At 33.6% G+C, this 17,057-nt stretch overlaps 1 pseudogene; it reads right to left on the bottom strand.

The window, feature by feature from the left end:
- Positions 1-16,059: 16,059 nt before the first annotated feature.
- Positions 16,060-16,188, bottom strand: LOC135268462 (U4 spliceosomal RNA; annotated as a pseudogene).
- Between the last annotated feature and the right edge of the window lie 869 nt (positions 16,189-17,057).

Here is a 17,057-nt window from a genome sequence, read left to right as displayed (position 1 = left end):
CAAGACATGGAGGTGTAAAATTGTGTGATCTATAGCGAGACACACTTTCTCGTGGCAGGAAAATCATGCATAGACTTTACACAGACACATAGACCTGGTTCAAATCCTGACTCCCTAATTTTTATATTGGACTAATTTTTGAATTGTGACTACAAAGCAAATCAAATAGCTACTTTTTAATTTTTTTTCCCTTTCTGTGACATCTGACTTGTCGCGTGGGAGAAGAAGAAGAATGAAAACAGATTCAAAATATTGTGCATCTTTACAAAATGCCTGTCTACTAATCCTGAGGAAATGTGATCCTTATTCTTCACATCTACTGGGAAAATGACTTTTCGAATGTATCAAATACATTTTAAAGTAATATGAAGATACACATTCCCTCAAATGCCCCTCCCCACATTACACTAGATCTGGTAATTTTCCTTGCTTGACATAGTATCAGTACTAACTTCCTCTCCCAGATTACTTTAGAAAGCTATGGAAAAAAATGTGAAAATTAGAATTAATATATTTAATTTTAGTTTTAATTTACTATCCTTATCTCAATGATAAAATACATAGCACAAACACAGAGTAATCTGTGACTGTAACTATTGACTAAAAGAAGTGCTAAAATAAAAATGTGTTTAATTTCAGAAGATTCAAAAAAAAAACTCTGAGTAATTTATAAAGAAAAGATGTTAGTTTGACTGATGGTTCTGAAGACTCTGCAAGAAGTACAAGAAGTACAGTGCTGGCATTTGCTCTGGAGAGCACCTAAGGAGCCCTAAATCATGGCAGAAGGCAAATAGAGAGTAAGTGTGTCATAATGCAAGACAGAAAGCAAGAGAGAAGAGAAGGAGACATGTCACACTCTCTTAAACAACCAGCTCTCATATGAATTAATAGGGTGAGAATTCATTACTATGAAGAGGGAACAAGATATTCATGAAGAAGAAGATTCGATTCTCATGACTCAAACCCCTCCCACTAGACCTCACTTCTAACATTGAGGATTGTATTTTAACATAACTTTGGAAGGAAAAGGCATCCAAACTCTATCAACATCATGAAAACACAGGAAAGTATAATATTCACTGGCAAAGCAATTACAAAAAGGAGGAAGGGAAAAGACTTGAATGGTACCACTACAGAAATCCACCACCCTACAGAAATCCACCAAACTACAATGAAAATCAATGAGTAAAAGAAAGGAACAAAAAAATATATACAATAACCAGAAACAATCAATATGACAGGAATAAAGCTTCACATATTAATAACATTGAACATGAATGGATTAAATTTTCTTCTCAAAAGATACAGAATTGTTGAATGACTTTAAAAATTACAAAAAAATCTACTGCTTATAAGAAACTCATTTTACCCATAAAGACATATAAACTGATAGTAAAGGTACACACAAGCACAGGCAACCAAAGCAAAAATAGACAAACTGGATCACATCCAGTTAAAGAGTTTCTGCACAACAAAGAAAGCAATCCACAGGGTGAAGAGACAACCCACAGAATAAAGGAAAATGTTTGCAAACTGCCCATCTGACAAGGGATTAATAACCAGAATACATAAGGAGTTCAAGTAACTGTATAGGAAAATATCTCATCTGATCAAAAAAAATGGGCAAAATATTTGACTAGACATTTGTTAAAGGAGACATACAGATGGCAAACAGGTATATGAAAAGCTGCTCAGCATCACTGATCATCAGAAAACTTCAAAAGTACGATGAGATATCATCATATCACAGTTAAAATAAATTTTATCCAAAAGGCAGGAGATAACAAATGCTGGAGAGGATGTGGTGAAAAGGCAACACTTGTACCCTGTTGGTGGGAATGTAAAGTAGTACATCCACCATGGAGAACAATTTGAAAGTTCCTCAAAACACTAAAAATAGGGATAGCATATGATCCAGCAACAATCCCACTCCTAGGTACATCCCGAAAAGAAAGAAAATCAGCATATGGACAAGATATCTGCACTCCCATCTTTACTGCAGCACTATTCACAATAGTCAAGATTTGAAAGCAACCTAAGTGTCTATCAACAGATGGATGAATACAGAAAATGTGGTACATATACACAAAGGAGTACTCTTCTGCCATAAAAAAGAATGAGATCCTGTCATTTGCAACAACATGGATGGAACCGGAGGTCGTTAAGTGAAATAAGCCAGGCACAGAAAAACAAACTTTTCATTTTTTCACTTATTTGTGGGAGGTAAAAAAATACTAAATTTATGTAAAACTCTAGAATGGACAAATTTAATTAATTAAGATATAAACCAATTGGTGGCTACCTAGGACAAAAATTACAGAAGGTTAGCAGCAAAAGAAACAGGAAGAGATATTTCCTTCCCTGATATGATTCAAGCTTTCTTATTAGACAAATAATATCTTTCAGACTCTCTCATCGCTTAGGATGAGAAGTCTCATTATCAGGAATTTTCTGAGAAATAAGCTTTCTAGACATATCATAGGTGAGTTTTAATTTCAGCAGTGAATGCACATTTGGTAGAACACTGAATTACCCACATAATAGTGTTTCTCTTAAGTGAAACATGCCAGGATAGCTTGACCATTAGAGGGCAAGAAAACCTATCACATAGTAAGGAAACAAATTCTAGTGAAAAAAAGACTGAGCAAAGAAATTTGTATTATACAAAGGAGAGTGTTAGCACACAGAAGTTATTTACACTATTAAAGGACGTAAATTGTTATTGCAACAACATTCACATTTTAATACTCAACCCTGACATTCATTGATACTCTAACATAAATTTATATCATAAAAATTAAAGTTCTTGAAGTATTGCAGTTTATATGTAAAGAATAACTCTGTCTTAATCTCTATGATCTGATTTCTATTATTTATATCTATAGTTGATATTAGATTTTCTTGGGTAGGATTTACAGTAGATTCTTGAATGCATAAAATCATTAGAGTAACTACCTGAAATAACCAAAATCACGTCTGCAATAAGGTACTCAAGTAAAAGTTGTATTTAAATTCACAAACACAAATCTATGTAATTGATATTAATATATCACAATTTCTGTAGTCAGTACCAAATAAAACTTTTTCTTCTGGCATAATGTGTCTTCTAAACCTTTTCTCTGGTACCCAAAATTCAATAAAAATGCATGCATCTCCTCTCTTTTCTTCAGAAATGTCTTTATTGCCTGATTTTATCCTTATTGTTAATATTATTACCTTACCATTTTACTAATTTTGATTTAAGCCATCTTTTATTTTCTAATTTCTATTGTTTTAGTTTCACATATCTTAACTTTCTTCTTTTTCTTATTATCATCAGTAAAGCACTTATTATAATATTCTTCCCTTCACATAATTAGCTCTCAAAATTCCCTGTCTGGCCATTTTTGGCTATAGCTTGCCCTTAATATTCACAGTTATTTCGTATGTTCATTGTTTTGACCCAATTATTTTTCTTCCTGGAATTCTATCAATGGCAAATTGTTGTCATTTAGATTAAATGTAATCTTCTGTCAGTAAATGTAAAGAAGCTTCTGCACTCTAATACTTTATATCCCATGGCATATTTAACTTTTAAAAATCCTACTTCATACACAACTCAGCATGAAGCTCCCTTTCAAGGCAAGAACTCATGAGCTGTCTTCTCATCCATCTGTGTCCCCTCCTTTAGGGCTCATTAGGGCTAATTCCTCATAACATGGACACAGTAAACTGACAGTGATTTGGTCTGTTCAGACTTTGGCTTTCCTTGGCAGCCCTGACAGAAACTCAAACTTTAAGCAGGCTGAGAAAACCATAAGCAGCAATTTGCAGTTCAATCTGGAAGTAGATTGGAGATTGCTGGAAAAAAAAAAATCTTCATTAATCTTGCTCATATAAAACAAAAAGATTGGGTCACTTATAAACTTTTGGTTCTGATTTTTTCTCAGTGTATATTCAGTCTTAAAGGCAACAGCCTGACTAATTGGGTGTGATTTTCTTTTTTCTGTTTGTCCCCTTTTTCACCTATAGCCCTTTCTCATCATTATTCAACAAAACATGGGCTAAAAATGTAGCTTTTCTACTGTGTCTACATGTATTTTTGTTTCACTTCCTCAGGAGTGGAAGAATTTTGAAAGCATTTAATATACTTTTCTTTCTATTCCTGTTATAAATGCAATCATACTCGTTATGAACTATATATTTGTGTCCCTGTAAAATTCATATGTTGAACCCCAACCCCAAGTGTGAGGTAATTAAGGTTAATTCGATCATAAGGGTGGATCCCTGATTGGATATCATTAGTGTTTTCACAAGATGAGACACCGAAAGAGACCATGTGAGGACATTGCCAGAAGGCAGACAGCCATGTGCAAGCCAGGAAGAGAGCCCTCACCAGAAAGTGACCATACTGACACCCTTATCTTAAACTTCCAGCCTCTGGAATTGTGAGAAAATAAATTTCTGTTGTTCAGGTCACCCAGTCTGTATTTTAATGGCAGCCCAAACAGATTGAGACAGCACGTAAATTCCTGTTGGTTATTTTCAAAAGGATAATATTTGGTCAGGACCTAACATACCTAATTATGCTCACTCATTATGCAGTCTGTCCTTTTAAAATGTTCATATACATATGTATCACAACCAGAAAAACTAAGGACATTTAAGTTTCAAAACCTGTCAAAGTCTTTTGATTACCTGGTTTGGCCACAGAGAGGCTTCATTCAGCTATTCAGCCTTGTTCATGGGCAGACATCAGTGATCTACATTAGAATAGGCTAAACAGACCCAAACATATACAGAATTCCTGGCTTTACTACACAGGTGGCAAGACATCTTACTGCACAGGTGACAAAACAAGGGAAAGAAAGTAAAAGCAAAAGAATAATAAACTAAGGGAGAGAAAGAGATGCTCTATGGTGAGGGTAAAACTTTGGTAATAGTCATATTGACCGGAGTTACACTTGAACTCTAGGCAACTTAACAACTTCATTCAGCCTACTCCTTTAAAAAAATTCTCCCATCAGAAAGACCTGGACATTTTTGAAACCTTGTTATACACATGTTATTATTGCCTAAAGCTTTCTGGAAATTCTTTGTAGACACGTGAGAATTAGCAAATGAAAAATGAATTGGCCAAGGTCTGTGCATCCTTGATTTATCAGAAATTAACATAGTTAATTTTGTTATCAAGAAACACCCACAGGTTCTCAATGGGTGTTTATTCATAATAAAACTCACATTGATTATGTATAAGGAGGTATAAATAAATCATCTTATTGTGACAAAGTTTAGAGATGTTGAATTCAGTTCATGTTAGATTGATAAGAATTTTTCGTAGAGGACAATAGAATAAAACTAACTTTGTATAAGATAGTGCCCCAGCAAACAGTAATGACATTTGAATACATTTTCTTTTTCATAGATTTCCTGCATGTTTTTCTATTTGTAAGGAAATTTATCTCTATCGACTCTCTTCAGTGTCCCTGTGGATTTAATTTTAGTGAATGTTCTTCTTTTATAAAGTATTAGAATATCTTATTTTCCTGTATGACATAGGCTAGAGGGAGAAAAGAACTCTACTAGAAAATCTCTTGGAAAAAAATTCTCTGAAAACTCATATTTAGAGAAATGATTTAAAAATTAATGTATATTTTTTAGAAAGATATTCACATAATTTATCATAAAGGTAAGATATTTTTAACTGGCTACACTTTATGCATTCCCTCTCTTAATACCAATTCTAATTGAAAATTTATGTAGTTTAAGTTTGAACATATTATACAACTGCTTTTTTATTCAAGATATTTTATAGCTTGTTCACAGTATAGAAAAAAACAGTATACCATTGTCCCCCAACAATAAAGAATTTTAAGGGAGTAAAAAATAAATATGCAACAAATTAAAGTATAAAAAATTATGGGCTCCAGGAATGTTCACAATAATTCATCAATATTGCTGGAATGTAGAAATGCAAGTAATGAAATATCTCAATTTTAGTATTATCTCAGGTTTATTGTTCTTTGCTGGTAAATAGCTAGATAAAAAATAAATTTTATATATGAATACAAAGCAAATTAGAATACATTTTGGCACAAATTTCCACAGGGAAAAAGTAAAGCAATATAGCAGTCTTAATTCAAATTCAAAGAAGGTTGAAATTGATGTAAGTTTCCAAGTTGTCTCTAGCAAGCATCACTTCTGGACTGGGAGTATGGAAGAGAACAAGGGAAAGAATATTAAAATATTTAATTATAACTCACTGGGTTAAGTGCTCATTATTCAAGGAAAAGTGAAAACTATCATTTATGCTACATTTTCCTCTTTCATCTTCCTGGCATGCATATAAACTTAGCCTTGGAATAGTATAAGTGAAGCCAGCTCTGAATGTGCACTCTGTATTTAATATGATTACACAGAACTTATGAAGTGTTTTCATGTGTCATTTCATTACTAGATGAGATGGAAAATTAATTTAGAACCAAAAATGCATAAAAAGTTGGATCTGTAACTATTTTAATCTATGTTTATATTTTAAAAAATTAATTTCTTCTGTGAATAAAATTTCATAATATATTAATGTGGCAAACATTTTTATCTCACTTGTATCAGGTGTTATTGGAAGGTATTTTTCTTTTATGATTCATTGTCAATTTGTAATTATATAATCATATGCAACCTGTTAAATGTTTTCTGTTACAAGTTTTGTAAAGCAAAGAATGCAAAAATATACTTTATTTTTGTAATAGCCTTATGCAATGTCCAGATGAATTTCCTTTTGTTGATAAGATTTTACAAGGAAAATGAGTTTGAAAGAAGACAGACTAAGTGGCAAATATGATATACAAGAATAAACATTGCTAATTGAACTTGTCACTTGAAAATTGTAGCCAAATAAATTTACTTATTCTGTAATGCATGATAAGTTGTGTGTGATCATATTGACAAAAGGTATTTTCTGTAAGTAGAAGAGAGAGAAGCCCCATAGTCTACAAGTGAAGTGGATGAGATAAACATTAATTTGTTTTGACAAGAAATATTATATTGCATCAGAGCCGCTCTGTGAAGGGTATATTGCTGTTTACATTGAGACTGCCTCTCATAATTAGATGGTGATGAATGTGTCAGTAATAACCAAGTGAAACTAAGGAGACATTATCAAATTTATATGTGTAAGACTGCAATATCTTAGTCAAATGGCATCTCACTGGGTGTAACTCATCAAATACAAACGATAAAATGTCAAAGAACTAAATATCCATAAATATTCCCAAATTTTCCTGACTTAACAATTTTGTCTAGAAGTGTAATACATTCTTGATTTTTTCTTTTGCTTGTTTTTGATTTGCTAATCAAATCATATTTTTCTATCAATAATGAACACACTGAATGTACACTTAACACAGGAATCTAAGACAATTTTTTTTTAACCAACATCTCCTATAACCCAATTCCCTCACCCACAACACAAATAAGCAATTTCAAGAGATGCATTTCACCATGAGGAAAATGGCCCAGGAAATACACTTTTCAAAACATTCAAGTGTCACTGAAAATTAGATAAAGCAGTATTTGTAAGTCATTTTAAAAAAAAATCTGCTCCTCATTGTAATCTGAATGAAAACACAAGTCTAACTAAAAACTATTCAATTCTGAGACAACCAGCATTCTCAGAAGTGAATAGAAAGAATTGTGTTAAGGGAACATCACACACCGGGGCCTGCTGGACGATGGGGTCTAGGGGAAAGATAGCAGCGGGTGGGGGGATTGGGGAGGGATAACATTAGGAGAAATACCTAACATAGATGATGGGGGGATGGATGCAACAAACCACCATGGCATGTATATTCCTATGTAACAATCCTGTACAATCTATACATGTACCCCAGAGCTTAAAATATAATAATAATAAAAAGATCACACTAATTCCTATTTAAAGGATTTAAAGTATATAGGGCCAGAAAGAAATGTGAGCCATGAGCCTCATGGTTAGTCTTACATCTGGAATCTCTTTTCTATTGCAGGTTGGAAAAGCTGACAGCAATTTCACTGAGGAACCCTACAGTTTTACAGCAAGTATAGTAACAGAGAACTTGAAAGTTCTATGGGATTGCTCCCTTAGCGGTAGCTGTGGGCAGACCTCTATTGTAGCAACTGTGTAAAACACAGACAAGGTAAAAAAACACACATATAAGAAAAGTTTCTGCTTCTGTATACCTTCCTATTACACTGCATGTTCTATAAAACTCAATCTAAGAGGTAAACATACATCAAACATCATCCAGATTAATACAAGAAAAAAGAAATTTAAAAGCAGGAAGATGAACAGTGAAGGTGAACAATGTTTGTAGAACAACATGAAGCCTGAATAAATCTTCCTCGTTTAAATAGTGGAAGTACTGTACAGTAGTTTAAGAGCATAACTTTGCAGATAAATTATGTTCAAAATCTGGATCTTCCACTTACTAGCTGTGTAATTATGGGGAACATTTCACTTATTTTTGCCTCTGTTTCTTTAGATATTAGTATCATTACATCTTTCTTTTCTATTTGTCAAAAAATAAAACAAAACAAATGAAGCCCTAAAAACCTACGTTGTTTTCTACCAGGATTTTTATGGTTTTGGGTCTTACATTTAAGTCTTTAATACATCTCAGGTTGATTTCTGTATAACATGTAAGGAAGGGGTCCAGTTTCAGTTTTCTGCATATGGCTAGCCAGTTTTCCCAACACCATTTACTAAATAGAGAATCCTTTCCCCATTGCTTGTTTTTGTCAGGTTTGTTGAAGATCAGGTGGTTGTAGATGTGTGACATTATTTCTGAGGCCTCTGTTTTGTTCCAGTGGTCTATTTATCTGTTTTGGTACTAGTACCATGCTGTTTCAGTTACTGTAGCCTTGTAGTATAGTTTGAAGTCAGGTAGTGTGATGCCTTTAGCTTTGTTCTTTTTGCTTAGGTTTGTCTTGGATATATGGGCTCTTTTTTAGTTCCATATGAAATTTAAAGTATTTTTTTCTAATTCTGTGAAGAAAGTCAATGGTAGCTTGATGGGGATAGCACTGAATCTATAAATTACTTTGGGCAGTATGGAAATTTTCATGATTAATTCTTCCTATCCATAAGCATAAAATGTTGTTCCATTTGTTTGTATCCCCTCTTATTTCCTTGAGGAGTGGTCTGTAGTCCTCCTTGAAGAGGTCCTTCACATCCCTTGTAAGTTGTACTCCTAGGTATTTTATTTTCTTTGTAGCAACTGTGAATGAGAGTTCACTTATGATTTGACTCTCTGTTAGTCTATTATTGGTGTATAGGAATGCCTGTGATTCTTGCACATTGATTTTGTATTCTGAGACTTTGCTGAAGTTGCTTATCAGCTTAAGGAGATTTTAGGCTGAGACAATGGGCTTTTCTAAATATACAATCATGTCATCTGCATACCATTCAGGACATAGGCATGGGCAAGAACTTCATGAGTAAAACACCAAAAGCAATGGCAACAGAAGCCAAAATTGACAAATGTGATCTAATTAAACTAAAGAGGTGCTGCACAGCACAAGAAACTATCATCAGAGTGAAAAGGCAACCTATAGAATGGGAGAAACTTTTTGCAATCTATCCATCTGACAAAGGACTAATATCCAGAATCTACGAGGAACTTACATTTACAAGAAAAAAACAAACAACCGCATCAAAAAGTGGGTGAAGGATATGAACAGACACTTCTCAAAAGAAGACATTTATGCAGCCAACAAACAAATGAAAAAAAGTTCATCATCACTAGTCATTAGAGAAATGCAAATCAAAACCACATTGAGATACCATGTCACACCAGTTAGAATGGTGATCACTAAAAAGTCAAGAAACAACAGATGCGGAAGAGGATGTGGATAAATGGGAACACTGTTCATAAGAGTATAAATTAGTTCAACCATTGTGGAAGACAATGTGGTGATTCTTCAAGGATCTAGAACCAGAAATACCATTTGACCCAGCAATCCCATTACTGAGTATATACTTAAAGGATTAAAAATCATTCTACCATAAAGACACATGCACATTAATGTTTATTACTTTACAATAGTAAAGACTTGGAAACAATCAAATGCCACTCAATGATGGACCAGATAAAGAAAATGTGGCACATATACACCATGGAATACTATGCAGCCATAAAAAATGAGTTCATGGCATTTGCAGAGACATGGATGAAGCTGGAAACCATCATTATCAGGAAACTAACACAGGAACAGAAAACCAAACACCACATGTTTTCACTCATAAGTGTGAGTTGAACAATGCTAACACGTGGACACAAGGTTGGGAACATCATACACCAGGGCCTGTCACTTGGTGGGGGACTAGGATAGAGTTAGCATTAGGAGAAATAAGATGATGGGTTGATGGGTGAAGCAAACCACCATGGCAATATAAACCTGCATATTCTACACATGCATCTGAGAACTTAAAATATAATTTAAAAAAACCCACATTGTCCATTATTTATCTGCAACTGAATTATATTTTGTTCCATTTGTTACCTTGCTCCAACTCCTAAAACTATGGCATTATGTTCGGTGGAATGTGTGGTCTGTCAAAACTAGCATCCCTGTTTCTCTAACTCCTCTGAAAGTGATCTTCATCACATTGCATCAACAAAAAAACACCATTTGAAATAGAGACAGAGGAAAAAGTGACCCCACTTTCTTCATTGGCTCTTTTTTTGTTGGTTCCTTTACGCAATAAAATATATTGTAAAGGTTGTATCTATTAACTCTGTTCAATTCCTCTTCTACCACTTACTAATCCATTTTAATCTGATTTTCACTGGATGATTCTATTCAAGCTGTTCTTGTCAAAGGTATCAATGACTCAGTATTACTAGTTATGACATTTGATTATCAGTTCACATTTAATCAATAAGACACATTTTAAACAATTTATCACTCCATTCTTCTTGACATATTTTGTGGCTCTTGGGACACAATACCCTATTTCCTAAACACACATTTTGTTCCTTTTTAAGTTTCATTCAGGTTTCTGCTTTTATTCCTGAGTCTTATTATCTTCTCTATAAACACATATCATCTTGGTAATTTCATCTGGTATCATGGCTTTAAATATCATCTATATGCCTAAACTCCAGAAATCTTAACTCCTGAAATCCAAGTTAATATGTACAACTTAATTCAACAATACCCCTTAGAAGCTTGAATACTTATAACTCAAAAGGACCAGATCTAAAATTTGCATCCCTTCCAATTCTACTTAGCTTACAACCTTCCTCAGCAATTGATGGCAACTCCTTTGTTCTGTTGTCTTAGCACAAAATACTCATATCCTTCATTGACTCTGTTTTTCTTAAAATATAGATCTAATTCATTCACCATACATCTAACCCATTAATTAATTAACCATTAATTAATAATATTGGCCACACCATCAAAAGATGTTGAGAGTCCTATCACTTCTCAATATCTACCATGCTATCATGTTGATTCAAGTCATTATCTGGATTATGGAATTTATTGACTAGTATCGCTTCCTATAATAGGAAGCAAAGTGATATTAAACTGACATCTATTTTTAACAGTGGCCAATGTGTGCTTTAAATAAATAAGTCACATCATGTCACTCTTCAGGAAAGCCTCTGTATTGACTCTGTTTCATTCAGAGTAAATGTCATTGTCTTGATAATGGCCTAAATGTCCTCATATTATTCTAGCTCTGTTTCCTCTTGGACCCTCTTATAATTCATCTCTGCCATTTATCTTAAAATTGTTAGTAGGAAGTAGTAGCTTATTAAATTTTGTTGATTACAATCTCAATGGTGAGAGAGGGAATTTGGCAGTAGCTAGCAAAAAAAAAAAAAAAAAAAAAAAGTCTAATGTACATATTCTATGACCAAGCATTTCTACTCATAAATAGCCTTCTTCCAAATGATTGCCATGGCTAACTAAAGAATTCCTGATTAGCTTGATTCCTAGAGCTCTCTGGATAACCCACCTAACTTCAATTAGATGTATTAAGCTCATAAAGTTCTTGGATGAGGCTGTGTGTGTTTGGGAGCTGAGACATAATGATAAAATCATATTTATAGTTTAGTGAACTCTAAACCATACTTTGGCATGCATATTATGTATTGTGGCAATGAGACCTATGCATTATTTTTGCCCCAGAACACTGGCCTTTGGCATATATTTACACAGGACATATATAGAGAATTCATCTAGCTTTGTGTCTGAAAAGAAAGCTTGCCTTGGAGGTTTAGAGCTATGCTTATGATAGTTCAAGTGTAGGCATCATTTTCACACAATACTGTAATTCCGTAAACTGTATGCTTACTGGCTAGATACAAATTCCTGGACATCTGCACCTCGTCTTAAGAACATTATCTCCCTGCAGTTAATTTTGAATGTGCTTTCTTCCTCAGAGTCTTTAAATAAGTAAACATATTTGATGTACACAGGCAGTTTCAGGGCCAGATTTTCTTTTAGTCCTTTTCTACTATCTACACTTCTCATAATCATTTTCATCAAGAAAGGGGACTTATGCAAAAATATCAATTTTTTTTTAGCAATTTTCCTCAGGGAGTGAAATGAGATAATGAAGAGAAAGGAGATGATATTGTAGAGACTGGTTTAAATGTATCTGTTAAAAAAGCCTAAATTTAGATAAATGATAAGAAGAAAATGTAACAGCAGGTTAGGAAGATGATGATTATAAACAACTAATTGTATGAAGAAAGTCAAAAATGTAAAGGTTTTGTGGTGGCTTTGTGTGTTATAATGTATTATTTATTAAATACACCTGATAAGAGACGAATAACCAGAATATGCAAGGAACTCAAACAACTCAATAGCGTAAAAACAAAAAATCCAATTAAAAGATGGGCAAATGATCTGAACAGATATTTTTCAAAAGAAAACACACAAATGGCCAAGAAGTATATGAAAACAATGTTCAGTATCCCTAATCATAGGAAAATGCAAATCAAAACAACAATGAGATATCATATCACCACAGTTAGAATGGCTATTATCTAAAAGACTAAGTGAATGCTGGCAAGGATGTGAAAAAAAGGAAAACACTTATAAACTGTTGGTGGGAATGAAAATTAGTACAGCCACTATGGAAAACAGCATGGAGGGTTTTCAAAAAACTAAAAATAGAATGACAATATGATCCAGCAATTCCACTGCTGGGCATATATCCAAAAGAAAGAAAATCAGTATACTGAAGAAATATTTGCACTCCCATGTTTATTACAACACTATTCACAATAGCCAAGATATGGAATTAATCTAAGTGCCCATCAACAGATGAGTGGATAAAGAAAATGTGGTCTCAGCACAATGGGGTATTATTGAGCAATAAAAAAAATAAAATCCTGTCATTTGCAACAACATGGATAGAAATGGAGAATATAATGTTAAGTAAAATAAACTAGGCAAAGAAAGACAAATGTCACATGTTCTTAAACATATGTGGGAGCAAAAAAAAATACTGATCTCATAGAGGAAGCGAATAGAACGATGGTTACCAGAGGTTTGGAAGGGTAGAGGGAGAATAGAAAAAGAGAAGTTGTTTAATGGGCAGAACAATACAGTTATATAGAAGGAATTAAATTTCAGTGCCCAGTAACAAAATAGGGTAACTATACAATGATAATTTATTATGTATTTCAAAATAGCTATCAAATAATATTCCCAAGACAAAGAAATGATAATTGAGGTGATGGCTAAGCCAACTACCCTGATTTGATCATTACACATTATATGCATGTATCAGTATAGCATATTTAATCTGTAAATATGTAAAATTACTAGGTATCAATTTAAAAAGTTTTATGGTGGACTTTAGTGATGTACTGTATTGTTTATTAAATGTTAGCTATTAAATATAATAATTTATACTAAAATTTTATTAGTGGCAGAATAATATATTGAAACTATTTCATTCTCCTTATGGGCCTGAAATAGACTGAGAAATAAAGAAAGTTCCCCCCAGAAGGCAGAAGCAAAACTATGAAAAACAATGGACTAGACAATTACTCCCAAATCATGTGGAGTCATTTCTCTCCTGGCTCCAATACTGAAGTGACCAAAGACCAGATGAGTTATTTTTTTATATACAATGAATGGGTTGGAGCTGTTTGATTAACACAAGATTCTAATCTGATGCGACATTCAATGCATAGTTTTGTTAAATCAGCCTGGTTAGTGAGGGAGGTGCAGGACCCAATTCTTTTCATTATTAAAATTAAGTTGGCAACTCATCATGTTTAACATTAAGGATAAAACTTTCTCAAATATTCCACTATAGAAAATACTTTTGGAGGTAGTGTGAGAATTACAACTGAGAGTATTTTTTGAATCAATAATGTTGAAAGATTTTAAGACTAAAATCATGACTTTTATTTGGTCTTTGAAATAATTATTACAAAAATCCCTGCTATGTATTCCAGTGACAACATTCTGAATTAACCAAGGATAGTTGTTGTTGTTTGTGTGTGTGTGTTTGACTGTTTGCTGGTTTTGGTTTGCCCTACATAGAACCGAGTAACAGAGAAAATATTGTTCTCACATTGTGTTCAAAGAAAAATAGACAAAAATGAAGACATTTAAAGGAGTAAGGCAATGGGCTTCTTGTTGTCTTAAACACAGAAGATGAACCAGGATTTAGGAAGGTTGAGCATCCTTTTATACCACTTTTATAGTGGTATAAAAGAGGTGACTGAATATAGACATGAGGATCCAGTTGAGATACTTAACCTCAGAAAAAGATTTGGAATAAATAATTACAGAAATAATAATTTAGGACATAGTAATAAATAAGATCCCTCAAGGAACATGGATTAAAAAAAGAAGAGAAGTGGCCAGGTGCAGTGGCTCATGCCCATAATCCCAACACTTTGGGAAGCCAAGGTGGGCAGATCACTTGAGGTTACAGACCAGGTTGGGCAACATGGTGAAGCCCCATCTTTACTAAAATACAAAATTAGTTGCATATGGTGGCATTGGCCTGTAATATCAGCTACTTGGGAGGTTGAGGCAGAAGAATTGCCTGAACCCAGGAGGCAGAGGTTGCAATGAGCCAAGATTGTGCCACTGCACTCTAGCCTGGGCAACAGAGTGTGATTCCATCTAAATTAAAAAAAATAAAATGCCCACCTAAAAAAGCCCAGGACCAGATAGATTCACAGATGAATTCTACCAGAGCTGGTACCATTCCTTCTGAAACTATTCCAAACAATAGAAAAAGATGGACTCCTCCCTAACTCATTTTATGAGGTCACAATCATCCTGATTCCAAAACCTGACAGACACACAAAAAGAAAATAAAATTTCAGGCCAATATCCCTGATGAAAATTAATGCAAAAATCCTCAATAAAATACTGGCAAACTGAATCCAGCAGCATATCAAAAAGCTTATCCACCACCATCAAGTCTCCTTCATCCCTGGGATGCAAGGATGGTTCAACATATGCAAATCAATAAACATAATCCATCACATAAAAAGAACCAATAACAAAAACCACATAATTATCTCAATATATTCAGAAAAGGCCTTTGATAAAGTTCAACACCTCTTCATGCTAAAAACCCTCAATAAACTATGTATTTATAAAACACACCTCAAAATAATAAGAGCTATTTGTGACAAACCAATAGCCAATATCATACTGAATGGGCAAAAGCTGGAAACATTCACTTTGAAAACCAGCATGAGACAAAGGTACCCTCTCTCACTGCTCCTATTCAATATAGTATTGAAAGTTCTGGCCAGAGCAATCAGGCAAAAGAAAGAAACAGAGTATTCAAAGTCAGATTGGCTCTGTTTGCAGATGACATGATTGTACATTTAGAAAACCCCATCATCTCAGCCCCAAAACTCCTTAAGCTGATAAGCAACTTCAGTAAAGTCTCAGTATACAAAAGCAATGTGCAAAAATCACAAGCATTCCTATACACCAGCAATAGACAAACAGAAAGCCAAATCATGAGTAAACTCCCATGTACAATTGCTACAAAGAGAATAAAATACCTAGGAATAGAAATTACAAGGGATATAAAGGACCTCTTCAAGAAGAACTACAAACTACTGCTCCATGAAATAAGAGAGGACACAAAGAAATGAAAAACCAATTAGCAATAATCGTGCCTCGGATAAACCTCATTGGCTACGATACTGCTAATTGAAAAAACATTCCATGCTCATGGATAGGAAGAATCAGTGTTGTGAAAATGGCCATATTGGCCAAAGTAATTTATAGATACAATGCTATTCCCATCAAGCTACCATTGACTTTCTTCACTGAACTAGAAAAAACTACTTTAAATTTCAAATGGAACAAAAAAGGAGCCCATATAGCCAAGACAATCCTAAGCAAAAAGAACAAAGCTGGAGGCATCATGCTATGTGACTTCCAACTATTCCACAAGGCTACGGTAACCAAAACAGCGTAGTACTGGTATCCAAAACAGAGATATAGACCAATGGAACAGAGCAGAGGCCTCAGAAATAACACCACATATCTACAACCATTTGATATTTGACAAACCTGACAAAAACAAGCATTGGGGAAAAAATTCCCTGTTTCATAAATGATACTGGGAAAACTGATTAGAAATATGCAAAAAACAGAAGCTGGACCTCTTCCTTACACTTTATAAAAAAATTAACTCAAGATGGATTAAAGACCTAAACATAAAACCTAAAATCAGACTATGGAAGGTGGAGAAATTATTAGTAGTTCAAGAATAGACAAAGTGACTGTAGATTTTTTAAAAATAATATTGTTGGATATTGGTAGTTGATGAAAGTAATTGTAGGCTTTTAATATTTCCAGAGTGAGAAAAAGTAAAAAAAAAAAGAAAGAAAACATAGATTCAAACAATACCATCTTTTAACCTTTATTCTTTCACACAGGGAAAACTTGAATATATTTAAATATTGATGGAAAGAGCATACAGAGATGATGAGACTTTATAAATAAAGTATATATTTATATATATTTATATATTTTATATATATATTTATAAATATATATTTATAAATATATATTTAAATATATTT

The sequence above is a fragment of the Aotus nancymaae genome, unplaced genomic scaffold, assembly GCF_030222135.1.
Source record: "Aotus nancymaae isolate 86718 unplaced genomic scaffold, 86718_ANA_hifiasm-v0.15.2.pri h1tg000040l, whole genome shotgun sequence".
NCBI classification, from domain to species: Eukaryota; Metazoa; Chordata; class Mammalia; order Primates; family Aotidae; genus Aotus; species Aotus nancymaae.
This window is presented reverse-complemented; position numbering and strand designations above follow the sequence as displayed.